This window comes from Asterias amurensis, chromosome 4 (assembly GCF_032118995.1).
Source record: "Asterias amurensis chromosome 4, ASM3211899v1".
Taxonomy (NCBI): domain Eukaryota; kingdom Metazoa; phylum Echinodermata; class Asteroidea; order Forcipulatida; family Asteriidae; genus Asterias; species Asterias amurensis.
This window is the reverse complement of record NC_092651.1, coordinates 372,196-397,430: the sequence shown is the minus strand read 5'-3', so window position 1 is coordinate 397,430 and position 25,235 is coordinate 372,196. Positions and strand designations below refer to the sequence as shown.

The window sequence follows — 25,235 nt, the reverse complement described above, 5'->3', positions numbered from 1 at the left end:
ATTTTACAGTGGATGATTTCAGAGTAGGCGTTGATGGCGCTTTCTCCATGGGCAATGTCGGGAGTCGTAGATAGACTACATCCGACTCTATGGTAAAGTAAACTGATTATTAGAGCTCATTAGATCCTTCCCCGTTACAGTCAATATTGGGGGCTTTGGCCACACAGACTTAGATTGGGGACTGCTGAACACATTGCAGTAAGCCACTCACTGGTTGGTGTTGATGGAGGGCACTCACTGACTTAGTCTGCTGACACTTGTGGGCGGGGAACACTTGTGCGAGTACCAGGGGGGGCTTGCATACACTGGGGTGCCACTCCTTTTTTTTAGTTTTTCTTTAAAGGTCAAAGTTCAAATTCATGAATATTCATGAGTACATATGAATAAATTAACAAGAGACATAAACATTTGTGTATACTTAGTCTTTATTTCAGACTCTGCTGCCCTCTATGTCCTTTCCCTCCCCATATATCAAGTCCCTAGCACCCCCCCCCCAACCCTAATACCCCCCCCCCCCCAATAATAACCCATAGTGCATCTGCTTTCTATTTCAATACAAGTTGCAGCACTATTTTGGTATGTTGACTTAAAGGGAAGGTACTATTTTTCAAGGAGCTTAAGTTGTCTTACAAGTTTCTTTAAGTTGTCTAACAAGTTTAATAAAAATTGTAACAGTTTCTTTGTGGCCTTTGTCATGAATCTCTTTAACAGATGAAAAACATAAGTTTTTCTTACGTTTAAAATACTCAAACAGTTTAAAGTTTGGTGGAAATTGTGCAACTCTTTTAGAGATGAAAAGCACAAGTTTTTCTTGCGCCAAATTGCTCAAAAAGCAGAACAATTATTTAGTTGAAACTGTTATCCAGCTTTTAGAGATAAAAAGCACAAGTTTTTCTTGCATTTAAAATGCTCAGATTGAAGTTTGGTAGAAATTATGCAACTCTTTAGAGATGAAAAACGCAAGTTTTTCTTGCGCCAAAATGTTTAAAAGCATAACAAATTTATTTGAAACTGTTAGACAACTTTTAGAGATGAAAAACACAAGTTTTTTTTGTGTTTAATTGCTCAAACAGCATAACAAATCGCTTGAAATTGTTAGACAACTTTTAGAGATGACAAACACATGTACTTTTTAGTTTTGTGAGAAAAGACACATGCTGGTTTTTCATGTGTTACAAAAAGGTGTCGTCCAACAACTCTTTGTAGTTTTAGCAGAAAAATGTTTCCTTTAACTAAGGTTATTGAACTTTGTGACCTTTTTGGTCGTAGCTTGTACCTTCCCTTACATTCACAATCAACAATACCAGAAGTGTTTCAGACCTTTCTTATCATCACGCCATCTTGTTGGGCAAAGCAACTTGTTTTTGTAAAAAAGTTTGTTATTGCATACTAGTGACACTAAGACTTTGCGTTTGTGCAATTTCACCATCTGTGTACAAACAGGTGTCATTGGTGATAAGTAAGGATACTTGTGAGATCAATATTTGGAAAAGATCTCTCTTTTTAGTTTGTGTGGTTCCGATGGAACTGGTTTACACAACAATTCAGACAAAACGCTGTGTCAAGTGGAAGGACACTGGTGATGCCTTGTAATTGAAACAACTGTCTGATTAACGTTGATTCATCAGATGTTAAACTCGGATGACTTGATTTGGCATCGTTTCACATCTGTGCACAGATTGAACGCTTTAATGATGCCTTCTGTTTAAAAAATAACTTATCTTTATTGACGTTGCTTTGCCCTTAAGAAAATAACCTTATTGTTTTTGCTGATATGAGAATGAACTTTCTGTTCAATGCTCAGGTGATCTGAGGTGGCAATGTTTCATCATCTGTGTACAAACAGGTTACACTGTTCAATTGTGCCTTGTATTTGAAACATCAACTTGGCCTCAAAAAGGTTGACTTTATCAACAGCAAGAGCAGTCTGTACATGCCATTGGCAATGCTGCTCTGCCCATCACATTTGTGATTAAAGAGGGCTTATAATTTTGATTGGCCATGGATGTAAGTTTTGATAGATCGCTGTAACATGACAAGCAATATTTCAAAGCTATCACTTAACGTTTCTTCATGACAGATTGACCAACAATAGTATAAATGGCTGATTGATTTCTTGCGTTGGTTTGTTTAGACAAATGAAAAAAAAAAAAAATAGTAAAAACAAGATGGCGTTTGCGTGATAAAGGTCAGTGCTGCAACAAGATTGAAATAGAAAGCAGATGCTTCCCATCCCAACACATAATAAAATACAAAATACACACAACAGAGTTTCCTTTATTCTTTCATAAACACTTTGTACACTGGCACATCATATTATTCCCTATAAGGTACACACACCATCATTGGTTCCTTAATGATTTTAAATTAAAAAGTGAGTTAATTATTTCAAGATGTACTCCTGCTATATTCAAGTCTTGGTACCAGACTAATCTGCATCAATTATGTTTCAAAGATGCTGTCCGTATGTATTACAAATCATGACATTGACATGTAAAGGTTTTTTCCTCTCACAAAGTGTTTTCTACAAATGACCAATAAAGTTGTGTGTACCGCGTTTTTATAGAAGTCACCTATCAAAGGTTAAAGTTGTCAGCTCAATGCTTGATACATGACAGTGAGAGAAGGGAGTATTAGATTGGCAATGAGTTTAATTGCAGTCAATGCAGGTTTGCAGTATTTTTGTTAAATCACAGAAGTCAGAGTTGTGTCGAATCTGTATCGTCTTAACATTTCAATTTGATACTTCTTCAGAGTAATTCCTTCACTCTTGAGATTAGAATGATCAAGATCAGTGCTTTATGGTAGCTGATCGTCAGCATTTAGCTAAGCACATATCAGTGCTTTATGGTAGCTGCTCCTAAGCAATTAGCTAAGCACATATCAGTGCTTTGTTATAGCTGCCTGTAAGCAATTAGCTAAGCACATATCAGTGCTTTATGATAGCTGCCCGTAAGCAATTTGCTCAGTACATATCAGTGCTTAAGGTTTGGTTCTGACTCATCCAGAGTGGTCCAGTCCTGCAATACAGTGATGCAATGCAATGCTTTGCATCGGATGCATCCACAAACTGATGTACTCTGCTTTTAAACAACTGTTACATACACTTGTTGTTTTATGCACAATGCTTTGCTATCTAGCAGTTTATGCTCAGTACTTTGGATTTCTTCACTGCTGTAATATTGAATTGTTGTTATACCAGACTGTATCTGAACATACTCAAAAATTCACCAGAAAATATAGAATTAGAACATACAAACTAAATACGATGTGCCAGTGTACATTTCTTTGTTAAATAAGAATATTTCAACAAACAATTCAATCCAGTTCTAAGCAATTCACAATCAGGCAAACTATATTCACTTAATGATAATTAAAGCATCAACATAATTTGTAACACAATTTACCACAAGCCAAAGCGCAGCATCCTTACTCAATTCCTGACTTTTTAAAAAACAAAATGAAGTCACACTTGGGGGGGGGGGGGGGAGGGGGGTACACGATGCCAATAATTGAGAACCGAATGAGAAAACTGACTCTGTCAGACAATCTGCATTCAGCTTGTATAGAGAAATATTTTGAGGTGTATTTCATCACTAAACGCACCTGCTTTGATAAGAGGACAAGTTCATTCCAAACATTTGATTGGAATAATAAGACAGTAATGATACTCTCCATCTTTCATTCTGGTTTGATAGTGTTAAAGGGTTATTCCTACCCTCAAGTTCAAACATGCAGATCTTCACACTACTGTGTGTTTCTTCAAGACAGTCTTCATCAACTACTGCTTTAATAGAGGGACTTATAATGTCTGTTTGTTTTAAAGGATGCTGCGCTTTGGCTTTAATACCAGGCACATGGAGAAAAGTTATCCCAAAAAGGTTCTTGTTTGCATTTAACCCAAACCGAAGAGAACTTATTGCTAAGAACCCCTTTTACCTGCTTGGATAACCATTTGTATGTAATTTCTGTTTGGCCAGAACAGAAATTACAAACTTGTAGCATTTGTCACTAGAGGCTGCTTCATTCCACTTTTTTTGTAAGATGATAACGTCAAACTTTCAGTTAACGTTCAAAGAAAGATGATCGCCTTTTGACTTCCTGTTACTTACAGTGTATCTGGGTTAAACAAAAGGCCTTTCCTACCATGTGCCTGGCATGAATTTGATTTTTGTATTTTATTTATATGATATTTTATTTGTTCAATTGAAACCAATGTCAAGCAAATCCATGTCAATGAGAATCTAATGAAGTATATGGGAGATGCTAACAGTTGTGCCTTCAAATATTCCTTGATTTCAAAGTGTTGACATCACATGATATAGGATGGAAATAATCCATGAGCCTCGATTCCAAGCCTTGTTGTTTCCATGTTTGAGTGGTGAATAACTCATATATCTCAAACAGTCTTCAACTACAGTGTTCTGCCAAAACATTGCACATATACAAACTGAGAATGAAACCATTTGAAATTGAGATTTGCAATAAGTGCAAAGTCTCCTCCCATTGACATGGATTTGCTATTTGATACCATTCTAGTACATGGACTAGACCCCATTGCCTTGAAGCTTTAGTGTTGACTAGAAGAGGCAGTTGCAGACAATTATCAATGAGCAAGAATTGTTCCATCCACATCTAATTCATCTCCTGGCATCACACGCTAAACTGCAAACAAAATTAGATCAACATGTTAGATTTCAAAATGATGATATTTTGAAAGGCAGGGTACAGGTTTAAGGTGCATGATGTACTCTTTCAAGATTAGCTTGTCCAGTTTGAGAAACAAAATTTGTAAGTATGAGCTTGACACATTTCTGTGAGGAAGTTTCAATTACTGCTGTGGTTTTTATTAGTTATGAATCTACTTTTTGCAAATTAATAGTTAGCTTTACAATGTAGTTTGTGAAAACAGAGTTTCACTTCTTTCTTTAGATCAAAATGATTTGTTTTTGACAAAATTGTTGTTAACCTCAGTATGTAAATTTATATGGCACCTATCCAACAGTTATTGCTCATGGCGCCTTTACAGTAAAACTCTCGTAAACAGGTGAGATTTGAGTGACGTTTGACATCTTTGTTCTATTTGAATGTTTGAATCCTGTACCCTGCCTTAACCGATCAAATCCATAATGATTTGACACATTTACAATGGAAAACCTTAATTTCTAAAATCAACTCAAGCAAACAAATATACAATACTGACTATTAAATTACTCTGATCATTGACCCAGTTGAGGCAGTTATTCGTGGTTGTAATGTTCTAAAATATCTGAGGTACGAGGAGATTCGGATATGAATTTAGGATGGATGGTACAACCTGGAAAGTAAATGTGCTCAATTTAGCTTAATTTCCATTTTTCTCTATTAATTTTATGATCCACATTGAATCTGAATTTAAAAGTTCCCCCATGATTTCATAACCCACAGCTGCTGAACTACAAATTAGGTACATGTAGCTGTTTTAACGCGAAAAAATTGCACCATTGATAAAAGCCTTGTTGCCTGCCCTAATATGGTTGTATAGTATCGCAGCAGGGATTCTGTCACCAAAAATCACAGTATTTTGAATTAGTATGAATATTCATTTTCTTATTTGCATGTTGTACCTAGTCCCTTTGTATATATTATAAATTGTCCAGAACCCAGTGACCATGATTGTACATAACCCATGTCTATTGTGTACTACTGTGCCCAGATTTTGTATGGTCTCAGGTTTATGGTCCAGTAACTTCATTGCATATTCAAAGTAAGTTTAAATAAGAAAGAGATTTGTGCTAGTGTGGTCTGTGGGGGTAAGCTAATGAATGGCAAGAGGGGGGTAGGGGTAGAGCAATTGAGTTTAGTGGGATGTGAACACAATCCTTCTGATGAGAGCTTGTGCTGGATGCACACAACCTGTTTTTGCTGTGTGGTTGTATGGTCATTTGGAAACCACAGTTTTTCAAAGAAACATGTTGGAAAACCAACCTGAAATTTTGCTGTGCTAGCTTTGCAAGCTTAATCATTTTTATCAGCTGTTGTAGGCTTTTAGCCTCATTCTGCCAGCTTGGAAAGGAAGACAGGTTTGAGGATTCATCGTGAGTAATTGTTTTTAAATCAATTCATTTAATTTATAAGTGTTTCATTATAATAAAAAAAAAAACATGTAGTTAAATTAAAAATCTTGGAAAACTTGTACAAATTTAGCAAGTCTTTTTGAATTTTTTTTTATAAACGAAGGAAGTTTTTTTGACCAGTTGAAAGTTTAAATTTGATTTGCAATTAGTACCTGTTGTACTGACCTCAGCTCAAGACTAAATTTATATTGTAAGTTTTGTATGTAAATAGTGGAATGTTTTATTCAATAATTCAATAATGTAATTTGAGCAATTCTCTCCGAGTCTTATTCAGTGTATTGTGGAGCACATAGGATTGTATTGAGAAATGTCTTGCTGAGTTTGCAAGCCTAATTTTTCGGCATCGGATTTTTAAAAAGTTTTTTGAAGCTTTTCAGAAGAAAAAAAAATATCAGAAGTCTTAGGCTGTACCGCATGAACTACTAAATAACAACTCATTGTGAGAACTGTAATCTTAAAACTTCAAATCACCGTGATTTGATGCACATAGTGAGCTATAAAATGTGTCAAACAGACACAAACTGTCATGTAACTTTGTACCTGTTTACATGTTTAGTAATAACAACATTATGGCTTGTATAGTTGTACATTGTGGTGCCGATGTTGCGCTGATCATTTATTTAAAACGCGGAATTCCGCGGAAACGCAGAATGGTTGCATGCCTGTTACTTTTAACTTACAGAAACATTGTCGGGGTCTCATTTTGGTAAGCTGTTTCATATGACAGGACAATTTACACACCGATTTCAATCTTGTACTCCATAAATAGCCTTGGACAAGTTTAATTTAAACAACTTGTCTATTTAATTTTTCATTAATAATAATATTAAAAACACCATTAATAACAGCGCTTTTTCCTGAGGTTGCAAACCGCTTAGAGAGTGACACGAAAAAACAACAATTAGAGTGAAATAAAAAGCCAAGATGGAAACCAAGTTGGAGGTATACACCGCCTTTGTCTGCTTTATCTTATCCTGGTTGAATTTCAAGTTCCCCTATTTCAAATCAAAATGGTAATGATAAATGGCGTGTAAAATAATCTGTCAGCTTTTTTCATTGTGCTGTGTTTCAGGAACAGACAATTTAAATAGTTTTTTTTTTTTAATGAACAATGTCCAGTCTACATAACATAACTTAGTCTGAATCCCTCTGCAATTTATAAAAAATGCCATAATAACATCCGTCATGTATCCAAAACGCTTTTAACATTATTGCCCTTTTAAATGATACCAAAATATCAAAAATTTCTAATGATCAACATTGTTTGATATAATCCAAAATCTTCAGGGGAAAAATCAAGGCAAACAATTTCTGCCTAGTGCTATTGATTTGAATAATTAAACATGATCAATGATGAGAATTAAGGGAACATTCTCTTCTTTCCAACACTTAATAATTTATTGGGGTTTGATTTTGTGTAGAGCTGTAAGTAATAAATGATTAGTGTAATGCCCCTCCATGTTGTGGTTGCATGACAAGGGTTGAGACATTTATGACCATAATGTAATGTACACAGAACCATTTGGCATAACTTATGGATTAAACAGGTTTATGTTCTTTATGGCTTTACTTCGAAACTTTTGAGTCCAAACTGGTATACACACATAGACACAATGTTTTTGAATATTAAAACAAATAAAAGCTACAGTTGAAGAAAGGAGAGGAAAATAAAGATCTATGGGAAATTATTAGAAGCTCATCTTGTCACGGTCAAGTAGTAATCAAACTGGGTTATTCAGAGGTAAAAAGCATCAGATGAAGAAAAGAATTTGAGAAAAAAAAATTAAAAATTTTAGTCTTTGAGAAATATTCTGCTAGTGCTAGGGTTGAAACGTCAGGTCGTTTTTTTTCTTCAAAACAAATCTTTGAGTAAAGTATTTTGAGTAAAGAATAATGTTTGTTATGATCAGATATCTTGAAATGAAATGAATTGATATATTCCTAATGAGTATCATCGTGGGGTGTCGTGGTTGAACAGACACGAGCACCAAACTCAAGCTCTGGTGTATATGTTCAGCAGAGTGTGGGTTCGAATCCCGGTTGTGACACTAGTGACTTAACCATAAGCTTCTCTCCACCTACATGTAGGAGTAAATGGGTACTTGTGAGGGCAGAGGTGGTTTATGTGATTGATTAGCTTGGAGCAGCACAAGCTGTATACTCTCCAGGGAGCTGAGCTAGTGTAAGGAATGGTTTAAGGCCCATGTGACCATGGGTCATAATGTTGAAGCGACATGAGTGTCACATCGTGATGGACCTTAGCGCTATATAAGAAGCCATTATTATTATAATTATTATGATCATGTACTGTTTATGATAGGCCAGAATGCACTTTTTTATCTCTGTCATAAATAGGACGATGAACATCAGAAAGGATTGAATTGAATTAATTTCATGATTAGTTTCATCAGAGAAGGAAGTCATGTGTTTCTCATTCTAAACAAAATGGGTTGATTTTAAGTGATGAAATTCTAAATCTGAAAAATTATTTAATTCTTAATTGTCAATTTACATAATATTCAGTCTACCTGTGAATCCAAATAAGAACCTGAAAGTTCCTTGTTTTATAAAATATTCATTGAAAGGGAAATTGTACAAATTATTGGATGCAAAGACCCATACATGTATGTGATCATGTAGACCTTGTTCAATCTGTTTTTACAAAAGGAACATTTCAGAGGCAAACTTAAAGTCTTAAAGTTAAAGGACTTCTATCAAACAGAACCAAGTTCATATGATGATTTTGACTTAATGGTAGAAAATTTAAAAGCAAATCTTCATTTTGAGAACTTTGAATACAATTCATTTATCTTGTTCCTTCCCCTTAAATGAAACTTTAAAAACTTTCAGCTTTAAAAACATTTGAAGCTAATTTATAAATGTTAGAATTATTAAAGACAATCAGGGTACATCTTGACATAAATTTTAACAGCTATCCTGGTCATATGCAATAGTTTATATTACAATATTTAATTGGAATGGATGAATGGAATGCAGCGCTGTCTTGGGTGTGATGTTGAGCATTCCTTCATCTCCATTCACTATTGATAACAGTTCTGGCAAAACGTTTGTAAGAATCTTGATTAGTTCTGTTGATGTTTTTGAATGTGACTCCATTCCATGATATCATTACATCACATACTCACTATGAAGGGTCTACTGATGTCATAGATCTATTGATGTTATTCAGTTTCATTCCATTCCTTGTTCAGCACATTGAAGTCTTACATTTATAACAGGTCTCCTGTAGTTACTGACAACAGTTCTGTTGATGTTGAATGTGATTTCATTCCTTGACTAGAATGTTTGCAGTGTCACATTTTGAAGGATCTCCATTCACTTTAGTCTGTGCATTGATGGTATGGAAGGAATTGCAAAGCGTTTGCAAGGATCTTGCTGCCATCACTCTACTGTTAACAATGGATACGTACATCCTCCATTGGTCCAAATATTTTGTAGTGACAGCTCCTTAGTGGAATCTACTTGCATTCTTACATTTTGAATGATCTCCTGTGATAAATGATATCAGGGTACCCACTCTGGGTAAAGTCAGTGCTTTGCTGTCAGGGCAGGTCTGATACATATAGCTTGTAAGGATTTTGATGTCATCAATCCGCTGTTACCAATGGATACATAAATCTGCCATTGGTTAAGTGTTTTTCATTGTAACTCCTGCACCCATGTCCTCCATACAGTAACGATGATGACAAGTCTTTTCTTGATTTGACAATCTTTCTTATTCTGAAGGCAATGTTAGCTGTCTCATTACAATGTGTGTCTTTGGGATAGTTGATGTAGATGTCAGTTTGGGCTCTAATCTCGTTCTTCTTGTTTCAACAAGTCTCTACACTGGCTGCTGTAGTCCCAGATTGCCATTTCAATACTTTGACATCTCCTTTTTCCAAGAAGCCAGACATTTGCAATGTTCAGTTTTTGGTTATCGCTAACAACCCTTTACCCCGGGTAGGGCCCAACCAGGTACTACCACTGAGGGAAAGTGGACCTGTAACATCGCGTGGGTAGGAGTGTCAAATCCTAAAGTAGCTCCTGCTACCCGCTACCCTTACAAAGTCCCTAAAACAGCATGTGACCAGGATAGCACTCAAAAGGTAATCAATGATTTGCTGTGGGTTAACTACTACATTTCAACAGGGGATGAAATAATCATATTATTTAAATCAACTAAACATCTGCCATCCTATTTTGTTTTAAAAATTATATAAGACTTTGCAACTGTGTAACGAGATTGTTAATAATTTCCTTTTTCTCTCTTTTATAACTTTGCTAGAAAATGTAGAATGTTAACCACAAAGCATGTACGAGAGCCCATTTCAGAAACCCAGGAAACTGGGGACATATTTCGTATTTATAAAGTAATTATAAGGAAGTATTTCTGATTGAACTTTCAAATTTTTTGAGGGACACAACAGTGTATTATCTTCAAATTACGTGGTAGACTAGAATTATCTTTCTATGAAAGTTAAGATAATATGAGATAGGCCTACATTACATTCAGGGTAGGGTCATAGAGTGGTTTTTATTCAGCATTAAGCTGATTTTTACCCAAAATTGTAAACAAAGATAGAATGAAAGCCACATGTGAAAATTTCAGCTTGATGCAGTGTATACTTGGTGAGAAAACAGCAACAAACTGTCACTGTATTTTCACATAAATGTTTAATCCATCCAATGTCAACAAAGTTGACGACCCTAAACTTATCTGTGTTGTTGGGGGGGGGGGGAAGAAGAAAAAAAGGGGGAAAAACCCACTATTTCAAAGGGATTTAATTCTCCAACTCGTTTTATATTATCACCAACTTCAGTACTTCTCCCAATTATTTCTTATGGTCTTACATTTTTAGAGTATTTAGAGTATGAACCTATCTATGACCCTACATGTACCTTTAATTTAATTTATGCTATCAAACCTGACGATTCAGAACTGCTAGAAAATCTCATGGCATGTACAGTACAGCGAACCGTTAAACTTGATAATTTAGTTAAATATTCCATCTTCTTCATGGAACTTCATCTTCTTCATGAAACTTCTTCCCATCCCCTCTCCACAAAAAAACCCAGACGTACTTTTCAATGGTTCATTATTGTTGTCATCATTTGCAACTGTACACTCTTCCATCACACAAATAATGTAACAAACAAGTATACCTTTAAAGTGTGTATGAGCATTTTCAGTAACGATCCATATTTTTAAGAGGAACACAAGCATCTTTTGCTGTTGATTATCTTTCAGGATCAAATAAATAAAATCAAAGTCCCGTAACACTGACTGCCAGTAATAATGATCTCCTTTTCAAGTTAACCGTCTACAGGTCAGGATTTGAACCCACCATCCTTTTGATCATCAACAAAAGAACTTAGGTCCAGTTACCATTTCTTTTTTGGTCTAGATATCTTGCAGTCAGAAGCTGGACTAATTATTCTCCTGATCTTCACCACAAGAATCTAAGTCCAGTTCTGACAGCTCTTACAGTATTTATTTGATGCAGATTATGGTAGTACGGAGTCGGACTAATTATTCTCGTGATCTTCACCACAAGAATCCAAGTCCCGTTACAGACTACCTCCATTATTGCTTCATAGTATCTTGCATCCAAGAGTCAATCATTATACCAACTTGGTATATTATATTCATATTTCACTTGAACCAATCAAATCAAATATATGCTTTGATGTTAATCCCCACAACTGTATAATTATAATTGTCCTACATACTGAAAATGCCATGAGAGAATTCTTCAGAAGAATAAATTACGCTTGATAAGAATAAATTACGCTTGATAAAAAAATCAAACTATTACTTGTTCAATCTAAGTCATTACAAATTTATAAAGTTGTTTAAAGTGTCAGGGGTAAGAGTCATTGCTCACAAAAAGGTCTGAAACTAAAATCAACATTTCAGATGGTATGTTGAAACAAAGAATTTTCAACCTGTTGGTAACTCTACCAGTTGTAGACTGAGGGAAACTCTTTTTAGGACAGTATCCTCAGCACTACATAATAAGTACATGTAGATCAATGTACATGAATTCTAATGAAAACTAACCGCTAGTTTTCTCAACAGACTGACATAAATAGTCTTAGTTCAGATAAAGGTGTGACATTTCTCATCCCTAAACATGAAAAGCATCTGTTGTTTTTGTTTTGCTATTAAACTGTGCAGTTAGGATTGGAATCATTGTTCATATGACCATCATCACAAGAACCTGAATCCAGTAACTGCCTTCTGATAACAATATCTCATTTATAAGAAAAATACAACAAACTGACTTCTCCACTCTTTGATTCTGAAGTTCTCTTTCAACAAATATTAAGGCCTCAAGCCATGAGATTTATCAATTAAATTAATATTATATTAAAGAGATGGTTTATCATTGGATTGTATTTATTCAAATCCTTTAGTTCCCCACAGAAAATCATAAAGTAACCTGCATAAAGCGCAATACTGTGAATTTAAAAAAAATGAGAATTTTAATAATTTTGAATACTTTATGCCCCTCTTCCTTTCTTCCTTTGCCAGGATAGAGGAAATGCATGAAGACAAGGTTAAAACAACGATTTGTATCAAGTTTTGTTTATTTATTGATTTTAATATTTTTTCCCACAATTTCTGTTTCTGTTTCTTTTTGAACCCTACCCAAGCTTAACCATGTCTTTATTTGATTTGCAAAAATCACTACACTGCAAAAACTGGGGTGTTTAAACTAATTCTCTTGGTAACTCTATGTGACAACCATGGTGTTTATTGTCCTCTTTGCTATAACATTGGTCAAGTTAACTGGCCTGTATGCTCTGTTTCTGAAAGGACAATGGCACCAAGGCACGTATCTCTTCAGTAAAGGACAACTTATGAGCCCTAAGGCAATGACCAGGGGCAACAATTTATATTCTTTATCCCTGATGCAAATTTAACATCTAACATTGGTCAAGTTAACAGGCCTGTATGCTTTGTTTCTGAAAGGGAAATGGCACCAAGGCACGGTTCTCTTCAGTAAAGGACAACTTATGAGGAAATTTAAAATTTCTACTGGAGGCCTGGAGCATTGTTATAGCGCCCAAGGCACTGACCAGCCTTCGTTGCCTCTGTGAAGTATCAGGCCTGAGTTAATAGTGTTGGTGTTAACTAGATCCATTCTGGGGGCTCTAAATCCAATTTAGTCCACCGTGGGGAAGGAATTCAACCCAATTCTTAATGTTAAGATATGGGGGCCATCACTGCTTAAGTGAAATTGAGGGGAAATCTGTGCTGGGCAGCACAGTGTAATTTTGTTCTGTGTAGCCTGGTGGGGTTACTGCCCACCGTGGCTACAACACTGGTTCTAATTGAGTAGGAATCTGTGCTGGGCAGCACAGTGTAATTTTGTTCTGTGTAGCCTGGTGGGGTTACTGCCCACCGTGGCTATAACACTGGTTCTAATTGAGGGGAAATCTGTGCTGGGCAGCACAGTGTAATTTTGTTCTGTGTAACCTGGTGGGGTTACTGCCCACCGTGGCTATAACACTGGTTCTAATTGAGGGGAAATCTGTGCTGGGCAGCACAGTGTAATTTTGTTCTGTGTAGAAAGGTGGGGGCACTGCCCACCGTGGCTATAACACTGGTTGTCACATTAAGATACCAAGAGATTTAATTTGACATCCAGTTTCTGCCGTTCTCCTGGATCACAGTTAGACTGAATATTGAGTTGACTAGAGACAAAATCACGCTAACACAATCAAAGTGAAGTGAATCAGGAAAAAGATATAAGGAGTTTTGTTTTTTACTGCCTGGCAATAACTATAAGAAACTCTGACGCAAAGTTTTGCTAAATCTTGTAAAGCCTACATGTATGGAGCATAATTGAACAAGTCCTTGTTCATAGTCTTAGCATGACAAAGACCAAAAGGCAAAATCAGCATTATTATTTAGAATGAGAAACTTGTTTTTAACTATTCTAGGACAGTAAGAAACCAATTGTTTGAAAGTATGAATTGAGTTGGTATTATATTAGTACAGGCCAGTAATTGGAAAGCAAGCTTGATTTGTTTCTCTGTGACAAATGACCCTTTCAGAACGTTTCAAGATTAAGATTTGAAAAAGACATTAGTTGGACTATTCACTTTCATTGTCTTTGAACTGTAAGTCAGATCAGGGTGGGCATAAGAAGTTGAAGGTTGAATGCAGAATAGTGCCTAATATTCAAACAGATCAAGGAGAAGTAAAGTATAGTTTGTTTGTTTGTTTGTTGTGGTGTTGGGGTGCTGGTTTGGGGGTTTGTTTGTTGATGAGGTTTTTTCTTGGATGATCTTCCCAATGCTGGAACTTGGCAAAGCTCACACAAGGGGATGATACAAAACAATGTGAAGTTGACAATAGCCAATCTCTCGAATTAATACACAATGTATAATGTGGTTTAATGTTTATGACATCATGAATTGCATAAACCAACAAGTTATTAGAGTCACTGTGAAATCAGTGGTAAGCCTTACTGGATTCGAACCCACTATACTCTAACCATCTAATCATGGTGACACGCCACTTGACAGAAGGTAGGACAAGTACTGTAATTATCATGAATGATAATACCAAGAGTCGCAACTATAACCACAATGAGGACTTAAGATAGTACAGAAGATGTGTGTATACCAGTGGATATTGCTCTCTGAGTGCAAACAGCCCATAGCCACCCCCCTTAAATAACATTTTAAGAGGATTTCTACACTAAATACATTTTAATTTTTTTTTGGCTTAATAGATACTGTGGTTGTTTAAGAAAAAAATTTTAAAGAGAAGGGGCTGATGGTTATGTGTCTTTTTATTATGTTGGTATGAGAGACTTGTGCTTTGTTTTTGAATTTTAAAAACAAAATTGGGGTCCGTTTTCTTAAAGTTGACTTTAATTAGTGATAATGAGTAGTTACAATTGTAAATGGCAATGGGGTACAACTAATTTATTTTATTGAAGACTTGACATTTTTGATTGAAATAAAATGCTATTTAAATTGTCTGATCCTAAAACACATCACAATGAAAAAAGCTGAGTTTCAGAATACTCATTGTACATTATTTTAGCTATCATTACCATTTTGATTTGAAATAGGAGAACTTGAAATTCAGCCAGGATAAGTAAAAGCACACAAAGGGATTGTATATACCTCCAACTTGTTTTTACTTCTTGGTTTTTTAATTTCATTCTCATGTTGTTATGTTTTTCTTGTTATTCCCTGAGCGCTTTGAACCTTAGGAAAAGGCGCTATATAAATGAAGTTATTATTATTATTATTAATTATAACCTGAAGTGTGGTCTGAGAAATGTTGCAAGTGAGTTTAGCCATTGGACAGTTTCTAAACAGAACAAAAATTTAAAGTTCACAGATTTACATATAACTGAAAAAAAATGAAAGACTTCCCTTGAAATATTATTCCATGTAATGCTTTACTTTTTGAGAAAACATTAAAACAATTAGCAATTCACGATATCAAGAATAATGGAGTTACTTTAAACACATGCGGAAACAAGGGTGGGTTTTCTCGTTATTTTCTCCCGACTCCGATGACCGATTGAGTCTAAATTTTCACAGGTTTGTTATTTTATATATATCGGTGATACTTTTGGACAATACTGCTTACCGATGTTGTACGATTGCTTTAAAAGGCAAGTTATGACCAAGGAGGTCAAGTTTTTATGTTTTTTGTAAGGTAGGAGCAACAGGTGAAGAAGAGAGTGTCTTCTCTTATTGAAAAAGATCTAATCCAACATATTTCTTCTGGCAAACTGCTTTTGTATGAATTATTGATATACCCTTTACTGTTCATCCCCCAAGTTTCATGACTTATAACAAAACTTTGTAATTATACTAGTTAGCATGACCAATTGTCACTAGAGTTTTCATTTCAGGATTTATCCATTGAAATAGCCCATTATTGTGCAAGCATGATGCTTAACTGGTAGGAATTTTGTGTTTTCCCAAAGCAACTTATGTTTTGTGTTTAGTCAAAACAGCAATCCCAAAAATAGTTTGACTTCAACTTTGATTTTGTGGAGCATATGTCATAGTTAATTTGTTTTTTTGTAAGTCTAGGTCTTAAGAAAAACATGGCTGTTTATTTTGGTTGAGATACTAAATGAGAGTACAAAGTGCCATAATCCATCTGCAACTCTATCCGTTCCCTTTACAAACTTGTTTACTAAAGGTACTCCAAAACTAACTCCCATCTGCCTAATAATTAGTCATGTATCTTGTTACAATGGGAACTGATTGCTCCAAAAGGTGATAACAGAAAAAAGCTGGGAAAGTGAGTGTCTCAAGAAATTGAATGCACTACGATGGTTTATATTGTTGCAATTGTTAACAATATTAAATTCCACAACCTTGCCTCAACTTGGATCAATGAGTCTCAATATTATTAGTTCAGGTAAGATTGTTCTAAGTTGATACACATACACAGATGTTTGTAGAGACAACAAACTTATTGAACAGCAACTCATAGAGGGCAAATGCTCTGTTTAACTACTAAAATCAGCAGCTTAAGTTAGCAGTCACCTGTTAACATTTTCTTTTCACTGAAGGGGTTCAATTCTTATCTCAAAGTAAACCAAGCAAAAGTTTGCAATATATTTTTTTCCTCTATCTTAAACAAGTCCTTAAAGAAACTCACCCATTACCCAGATGGTAGAACACTGGCTGTAAGAAACATGTTAATAGACAAACTTGCACAAACACATAAATAGTTTACAAAAATCATTCAACTCTCTCACCTACGAAATTTAATACTGGTGTCATTAAAGTACAACAAACATAACTGTTGCATAAATTACCAGCAGTTGCCAAAGGAAACGACTGTTGCACTGAAGGTTTGAGAGAATATTAAAATCGTTTTATTTTGACCCTGTGATTTCTAATGAACCAAAAGCAATCAACTGACTTGGTTCCAATATCATCGGGGAACAATGTATAAGGAATACATCCTTTATAGGATTTGAGGCATTGCATGGTGAGGTATCAATGTATATTTGATTTGCGGTAACACCATGTGTGTATCTACTTGCCAGGTAGAGTTTGTTCTTGGAGAACTGTCTTGCTTTATCCTACTGCCGCGGAGTAGATAATTGGAAGACTTCTCAGTTCTGAAAAGAACTGTCCTGCTATCAACTATTACCAGGGCGGATGGTATAGAAAATAGACTTGGACTACTACTTTAGCTTATAGGATCGTAATTAACTGTACTGCCGCGGAGTCAGTTACGAATTGGTCTCAACGTTTCGATCTAGCTTGCTCTAGTCATCGTCAGGAGAATGAATACATCCTTTGTTATCAATTACATGAATGAGAGATTAAAGTGAGTTTTAACAGCTTCATTTATTTTATTAAACAAAAGATGTGCGAGGGTAATCTAAAATTCTTAATTTGTATAAATATCACATGAAATGGAATCACTTGTTTGAGAATTTCTGTCTACTTTAACAATAGATTTGTCCGACCTTTGCCAATATTTTCACTGTTATATCTGCATTGATAAACAAAGCACACATTAGATTGTGAACTGACCTGCTCAGATTGATATTGAAGAATGATGTCACATCAGGAAAGTCCCTGATGACATCATACATAGCCTACAGTTGTTTTACATCAATTAGTGGTAAAGTTGCTTTCTCCCAGTTGATCATCAGGTTCACTGAATAAAACAGATACACAAATTAGAACATTGTCAATTACATGTGATTTGGGGGGTTCAGGAGTTAAAATTAATGGTGGCCCGCTGGCCCGGAGCAGTGAAAATATCTCCCAGCAAACGATGACAAAAAAACGCCAGCCCGGTGGGAAAGAGAAAAATTTTCCTCAAAATCACCGGACCCTTCCATTGGAGAACTTAACTTAAACTTAACTTAACTTAACTTAACTTAAATGCATTTATAAAGCGCTTTAACACTATTTCAAAGCGCTGTACAGTCAAGAAAAACATTACAATGCAGGATTAAAAAAAACATGAGAAAAATAGCAATATGTTTTTTTTTTAAAAGAAGGCATCTGGATCTGGGCTGGACTGCAAAAGGAAAAACCATTATGACTGCTGTCACATTATTATTTATCACGCGCCTTAACTCGCAATCATGGGCTAAATGATGGAGGTTTATTAGAAGAGGCCGCTGTTTCAGCCAGTGGCTGTCAGGGCGACTAAAAGCCACGATCAAAGACTTGGAACCAAGTCTGCGAGTACATATCTGTTGCGTGCAAAAGTACTGCTGCTGCTGGTATCCAGCACGCACAGAACAAAGCACATTACATTGTGGGGAAACCAGTTTCCTCGCAGTCACATGCCCCTGGTCAACCCTAACCCTAACTCTAACCAGTACCCTAGCCCATGCTACAACTGAAATGTGGGAGCAAATACCAACATTACATCCTCTTTAAGTAATTGTTTTAATGTTGAGGGGTGTTGTAGATAGACCTACCTTAGAGTGGGTTATCCTGATAACTTAGACTTAGAGTACATCTACCAGTCAGTCCATCCCTGTAGAAATCAAAGAGTGCAGATCTTGTGTCTCTTGCTTTGCCAGTCAATTTATGTGAGTTTCTTTTACATTTGTAGCAGTCCATTCCTTCCCGCAATGATCGTCTGGTATTTCTTTTACAAGCAGGAATTGAAGAAGATGATGTTCTCAGATCTGAGCAACAATAAAAATAAAGTAATTTTTCAGTAAATGGGCAATTCCACACTTGCATACTGTTTGTATGTATTGTAAAAAGAGTAAAGTGCCCAGGGTATATTATTCAAACAGTACACTGAGCTGAAGGACCAATAAATCACACCACACAATCAATAACCCTTAGGATGCTACGAAGCTGTACACACAGTATTCCCCTGGTGCTGAATTTCCTGTGTGGGGCTACTAAAATGCACATACATTTTTCCTCGAGACCTTTACTCTGTGAAGAAAGTGTTTTGGGCTAAATTGCAAAATAAGTTTTATACTCAGTATTTTATTCCCAATCCAATGCAGTAAACATTATGTTTTTTGGATAAAGAATAACCAAGATACGCTTCTTTCATTACCACTATTCTATCACCGGCGGACAAGCCTAGTTGCTGTCGATTTTTATCGGGGCCATCGTCCGATCCAGACCCCTCGCTGCTGCCATCCGACCCATTGTCGGGTTCATGTACATCGTTATCATTGACACATACACAGTGCACGTAAACATTACACGTACAGCATTCTCAACACATCAGAATCTTTGAAAAAAGCTCTTCAAAGTCTGATTCTCCGGAGTCTGAGTCCTGAAAATTTTCCAGAACACTGCATGGACGTCCATTGTGTCCGCATTTTGTCTTAGCGTACAGCTTTTTGATCGGAAATTGTGAGAAAATATGGGACAAAAGATCGTTTTTTCCAGACGTAATATCGTTGCATACATGTACAGCTAGATACATGCAGCTGGATGAGGGTCAGGGGTCAATAGTTTCCCAGAATTCCTCATCTATTTACTTGCAGTACTGCTGGGCGACTGGAGTCGCCGACAGCGCGCAGGGAATAAACACGCTCGGGGACTGTGGTCGCTGATAGCGTGCAAAGGGTTAAGTTACTTCTCCATAGTGTTGACTGGGGGAGTCAAATTCGCAGAGCCTTTCTTTACACCTTTTTCAAAGTATATCTTAAATGGTTTGGAAGTAAATATTGGCCCTTCGCTCGTAGGGATAACGTAGGAAATGTTGGCACACCCTCAAGAGCTTAGATAATCAGAGAAATATATTAGTTACTCGATAGAACAGTCACAGAAAATGAAATGTGTAAACACAAAAACATGATTACACCGGTCCAGTACACATTAATTATTTTCAACTGTAGAAGGACACCCTTGCCTTCTAAGTTTGAGCCCCTCCCCTTCCCAAAACAGACATCCCAAATGCAAGCAAGGTCTTGCAACCATCCCCCAATCCTCACCCTACTCCCAGATTTAATTTTTTTTATTGAAGTGATGTTATATTTGGTGATCACTCTTAAAATCAATGGTTTGAAGCCAAAAGCATTGTTTGATATAAAAAAGATAAAAGTTTGCAAGCTGTAAAATGTAAATCTTGTTTAGGGATTATTCTTTCTGTGTGGACATAATTCATTCAAAACCATGACTATCTTTTGAAAAGAAATTGTAAAAAGTTAGGTTTTATTTTGTAAATTTGTAGCTACATCTAGCATGTCTAGAGACTAAAACAGTAGAAAAGTTTTAAAAGCCAAAGGTACGCTTTGAGTAAATTTAAAACAAAAATAGGACACATTTCCATACCCAGCCCCCATTTTTTGACTTGAGAAACATCTCATTTGATCAAATAAGACAACATATAAAATGATTGAAAAAGTGGTTGCCAGATACAGACATTTTCCAAAATGTAATTTTTCCAGTGCTTTTGTTATTCCCCCCAACCCCCCCAAAAATACCCCCCCCCCCAAAAAAAGTATATGATTACTATACACCTCTTACACCACTAGTTAGCCTCATAAAATCGGTCCAATCCACTCCGTAACCTTGGCCCCAGCAACATTGAAATAAAAGACTGTAGGTTTTATCTGGGTTCCCTTATAGAATTCAATTATTTTTTTAAATGTCCACATTTACATTAAACTTACAGGGTTTGAAGATAATTATCAGAATATTATCTAAACCCCCCTCTTTGTATAATAGAAGAGTCTGCAAAACTTTTTGGTAAGCCCAGTAGTTAAGTAGTCCATTGTGTAGCCCATTAGCTCAGTAGTTCTTTGAAACTAATAATCACCCATTATAATTTTCTTACCACATGCAGCTTTCGATTTCAATGTAGGCCTATATGCTTAGTCATAGCCTTGCTCAAGGCAGTCGAATTATTCACTCCGAAAAAAGACCGCCGCTGTATAAAAACCCACCCGTATTCACTGTGCGTAAAACCCACCCGTATTCACTGTGCGTAACATCACACTACACGATGCCCCCGTACACTATCCGCATCCCATGCGGAGGCCGTCAGGCCGACAGCCTTGTAGGATCTGTGTTTAAGCCACTGACCTCATTACTATAATAAGCGAGGAGTTCCCACGGTCAGCTCATTACCATAATGCCCGCGAAAGACGAGACATGTTTACCTCACACACCACCACCACGGACGCATGATAGGGTCCAAAGGTCGTGATAAGGGAAGTGCGTGATTGGACGTCAAAATGAATAATTCATTTGCCTCACATCCTGTGTTGTCTGATAGGTCTGACGAACGATATACATATTCATGAGCTGCATACTAGCATATCCTAGAGCCCCCCCAATTTCGTCCACTATTGGAATTTTTTCAATACAACACATAAAAACGGGAAGATACAGATCCGACAAGGCTGTCGGCCTGACGGCCTCCGCATGCGGTTAGTGGTGTACGAGTGCGATGACTTGTGTGAACAGTATTCGTGCGATGTGACAGTGTGTATACGGGTGGGTCATTCGGTGTGATCGCACACACCATGCACAGGGTATACGGCGGGTGGGTTTACAGCTGCGTCTTTTCGGAGCGAATAATGCGACTGCCTTGAGCAAGGCTAGCTTAGTCAGCAAATTTTATTGTTGGGTTGTCATGCTTGAGAAAGAAATCACTTTATAAAGGGAAGTTTCAAATTCACAATAGTTGCTAGGGTCTGGCATTGACAATAGTTGTGCACTAGTAAATCAAGTTGGAGTATAGTAAGAGTGACAGCGGGAAAGTGGGCAGATGATTTTCAATTGATCATGCCTCTAGAATGTTGTCATCAGGTGTAGCATACAGCTACAGCAGACATAATTTTAAGCAGCAACATTTTTGAAGACATTACTTTTGTAACTGTCTACATGTTGAAGGCATTAACAAGTTGTAATTATCTAATTGTGAGAAGTTCTTCAGGGCCAGTGTTGCCGCTGTACAGTATAAGATACACCATGATGTAGAAATCGTAAGTTATATTTTGTTCAATCCGTAGTTTCAGTTTTGAATTAAGACAAAAGCATTCATTATACTATAGCTAAAGACAAAGAGCAGATTGTGTGATTTAAATGGAAGAGTTGTTTTATAGAACTGCTTGTAAATATTATAGAATTATGGAAAAGTTGTTGTATTGCGCCACCACTTTTTTTTTTTGTAAAAATTAGTGGAATGTTTATCGTACTTCAAGAAAATAGTGCCTGATTTTCATCAATATTTCGGTTTTTTTTTTAAGGTTGAATTACTCCAAACCCAAATAATTCAAAATTCTAAAGCAATAATTTTCAGTTAAACTTGGTTTCGGGTGAGAAATATCACTAAAATCATGACGGGATTGTGTTAGTTTCTCCATGGTTTTAACGGCGATTTTCAAGTTTTTTTAATTTAAAAACAGCGAATTTGGATGCATAACTCAGGGAAATATCTGACATTTTTTATCCGATTTGTACATTTTATATTTTGAACAAAAAAAACCCTGAACATTTTGGGGGTAAAAACAAGAAAAGTCGGTTTTCCAATTGAAATCGGAAATGTTGCATCTCTGTTATGATAAACTCAAAAATGAAATTTACTCGATAACTTCATTAGGAAGGAGCGGGTGTCACAGAGTGAAATAAAAGTAGCAAAATTACTCCAGATCTTATGGTATAGCGTAACATAATATAATTTGTGTATGGCCAGAGTGCATGTACAGAACTTTAAATTTGTCAGGTAAGATAACATGTTTTTATTTTTGAGTGGCCAAACCGCGCCTCAAAATTCCTTAAACTTGGTGAGCCATCTTATTTTATGCAAAGAGGTAATGTGACTTCAACATAGGTTTTGATTGGTGAAGTTAAGGGTTATTTTGAACAATGAATATTCATGAGCAGGCTTGAGCGAGCAGGGATAAAAAGTTCAGGGGAATACAAATAAAATTCCTAAGTTTCTTTTCTGTTTGGGAGGGTGTGTAGACCCTATGGGAATAGAATATATATTTTTGGCATGCGACATCAGAGCTTCTTGAGGAGAGGATGTGAATCCAGCCTCAAAGAGTTCATTGCGAGCCTTAGGAGAGAGGACATAGCCAGCCTTTGGCAGTGAGAACTAGTGAGAGTTCAACCAATAATAATTTTGAGTGGAGTGTCGCTTGCTAATAAATATTAGATGTGGCGATTTTGACAAGAACTTCGAGAAAAGCCAGGATTCGCCAGTATTCCTGTAAGTTAACTTTATATTAGTTGTTAAATTTAATGTGGAACTTTGCATTTATTTTTTGTTGTACAGTTTTAGAGAATTGATTTTATTTATTGTCACTGGAAGAAAGTTGTCCAACCTTTAAACAATGCAAAGAGTGTGTGATATTTTTTTTTACATGGATTAGTCTTGGCCTAAGGTGTCAATGACTGGTACTTTTTATTTTATCACCAAGTCGCTTTTGTTAAGGAAATTTTAGCGAAAACCATGAGAAATAAATGTGTAGTTTAGTCCAGACTTTTAACACTTCCGTGCCCCATTTAATATTTAAAATGTTTTTAATGTAAATTTAGTGAGTAGACGGCACGAAAATGAGCTGGCGACACAAAAATGAGTTGATGGTAAGTAGTAGGACCGAAAATGACTTCTATTCTCTAAGCATGTTAAGGGATTCAACTCGTTTTATTTTTATCGACACGGGGATGTTCTCAACACCACACCGGTAGCGGGCGCGTGTCTATTTTTGTGCCAGGCAGCCATGCTTGCAAAGAATGTTTCAGAAATGGAAAGTTTTTGCTTTTGTAGCTAACTTTTGTGGATAAAATCTGTCACAATTACAGCTTGAATACAGAATGTCAGAGTTTGTTATGTTTTCATGCAATATAAACTGATACAAATATCTATAAATTACAAAGAAAAAATGTGCTTACCTTTCCGGATTTAAGGATTTAGTCGCCATCTTGAAAAGGCCTGAGCCTCGGTGCGCAGGCGCATTGTGACGTATTGCGTGACGTCACTGGTTGGAAGTCCATTCAACCATGGAGGAAGAATTTTGGAACTAACTTGGCCTAAACTTAGTGATGCATTTATAGAATGATTCTCCATAATATACAGGTGATGTCGCAAGAACTGGCTACCCGAGGGCATCTTGAGACCTTTGAGGGGGTGTCTTATGGTTTGAGGATGCAAGTTTCCAGGTAAGATGATTTAAGAAAGTGAAATACAGTATATATTGGTCATTTTCTTCCCCAATGTCGATTCAACAGCGCAGCCACACTATGCTCCAAACTAGGCTACATGCGATTTCCAAGTCTTCTTATGACTCTTGAAATGAAAAGTGGAACTTGGCAATAATTGTACCCAAGCAGCGAAATTCGCCCAATGCTATTGATAATTCCAATATTTGTAGAGAAAAAAACACAAATCTTTGGTAAAGTTTTCCAAATCCAACAGTGCTCCAATCCAACCCATCTCGCCTTTCTCAGTCTCAGGGCCCAATAATTATTTAAAAAAGCTGCTGAGCCAAACAAAAATTGCTTTACAGAATTTGATGTTACAAAAAGGACCTCTTTCTGTGTTAAAGATTTCCGGGAGGATTAGCTATAATAGCTTAGTATACAACAGTCTAACCAATTGTTTCTCCAGTCAGTGCCCATCACAAAGTCGCTAAGCAGAAAAGTTTGCTTAACAGAATGAGCCCCAACTCTCTTACCACTGGAGCTACCTTCATTTACTGTGATTGTTATTGCCAAACATGTTTCACAACTTAGAGAATGTTATCTTTTTTTCCCAACATGCAGTGACTGAGATTGAGAACCTGGGATGGAGTCCTTCTCATCTACATGCTCTCTCATGACAGACCCTGCAACCACTGTAATCCCGTGGTATTACGGCACAGAGGGATTACGTCCATCCTAAAGGTATATTATTATTACCATTTATTCACTCTAACATCAAACCTGCACCAAACTGCATGATTAACAAGCTCACTCCCATCTACACCATCACTTTAAAATCTACTAAGCTCATTTCCATGCTTGCATGATACATCTTAACAATCAGGGGTTCGTTATATGACAGCGAAAACGTACCCCATCTATAACTCCACACCATCCGTTATCAGTCACTTGTCATGTAACAAGCACTCACACCATTTATATGCACCTGAACTATTCCCAAACTAAATGGAATCATTC

At 36.4% G+C, this 25,235-nt stretch overlaps 2 long non-coding RNA genes across 2 annotated transcripts; one reads left to right on the top strand and one right to left on the bottom strand.

Moving 5' to 3' along the window:
- Window positions 1–531: 531 nt before the first annotated feature.
- On the bottom strand, window positions 532–23,994 carry LOC139936265 (uncharacterized). The gene is made up of 4 exons (XR_011785927.1): window positions 23,970–23,994; window positions 18,566–18,778; window positions 17,661–17,787; window positions 532–4,665 (listed from the first exon to the last, which is right to left on the bottom strand). It is a non-coding gene; the product is annotated as an uncharacterized lncRNA (long non-coding RNA).
- On the top strand, window positions 21,858–25,053 carry LOC139936266 (uncharacterized). The gene is made up of 3 exons (XR_011785928.1): window positions 21,858–22,054; window positions 24,154–24,236; window positions 24,840–25,053. It is a non-coding gene; the product is annotated as an uncharacterized lncRNA (long non-coding RNA).
- Window positions 25,054–25,235: the final 182 nt, after the last annotated feature.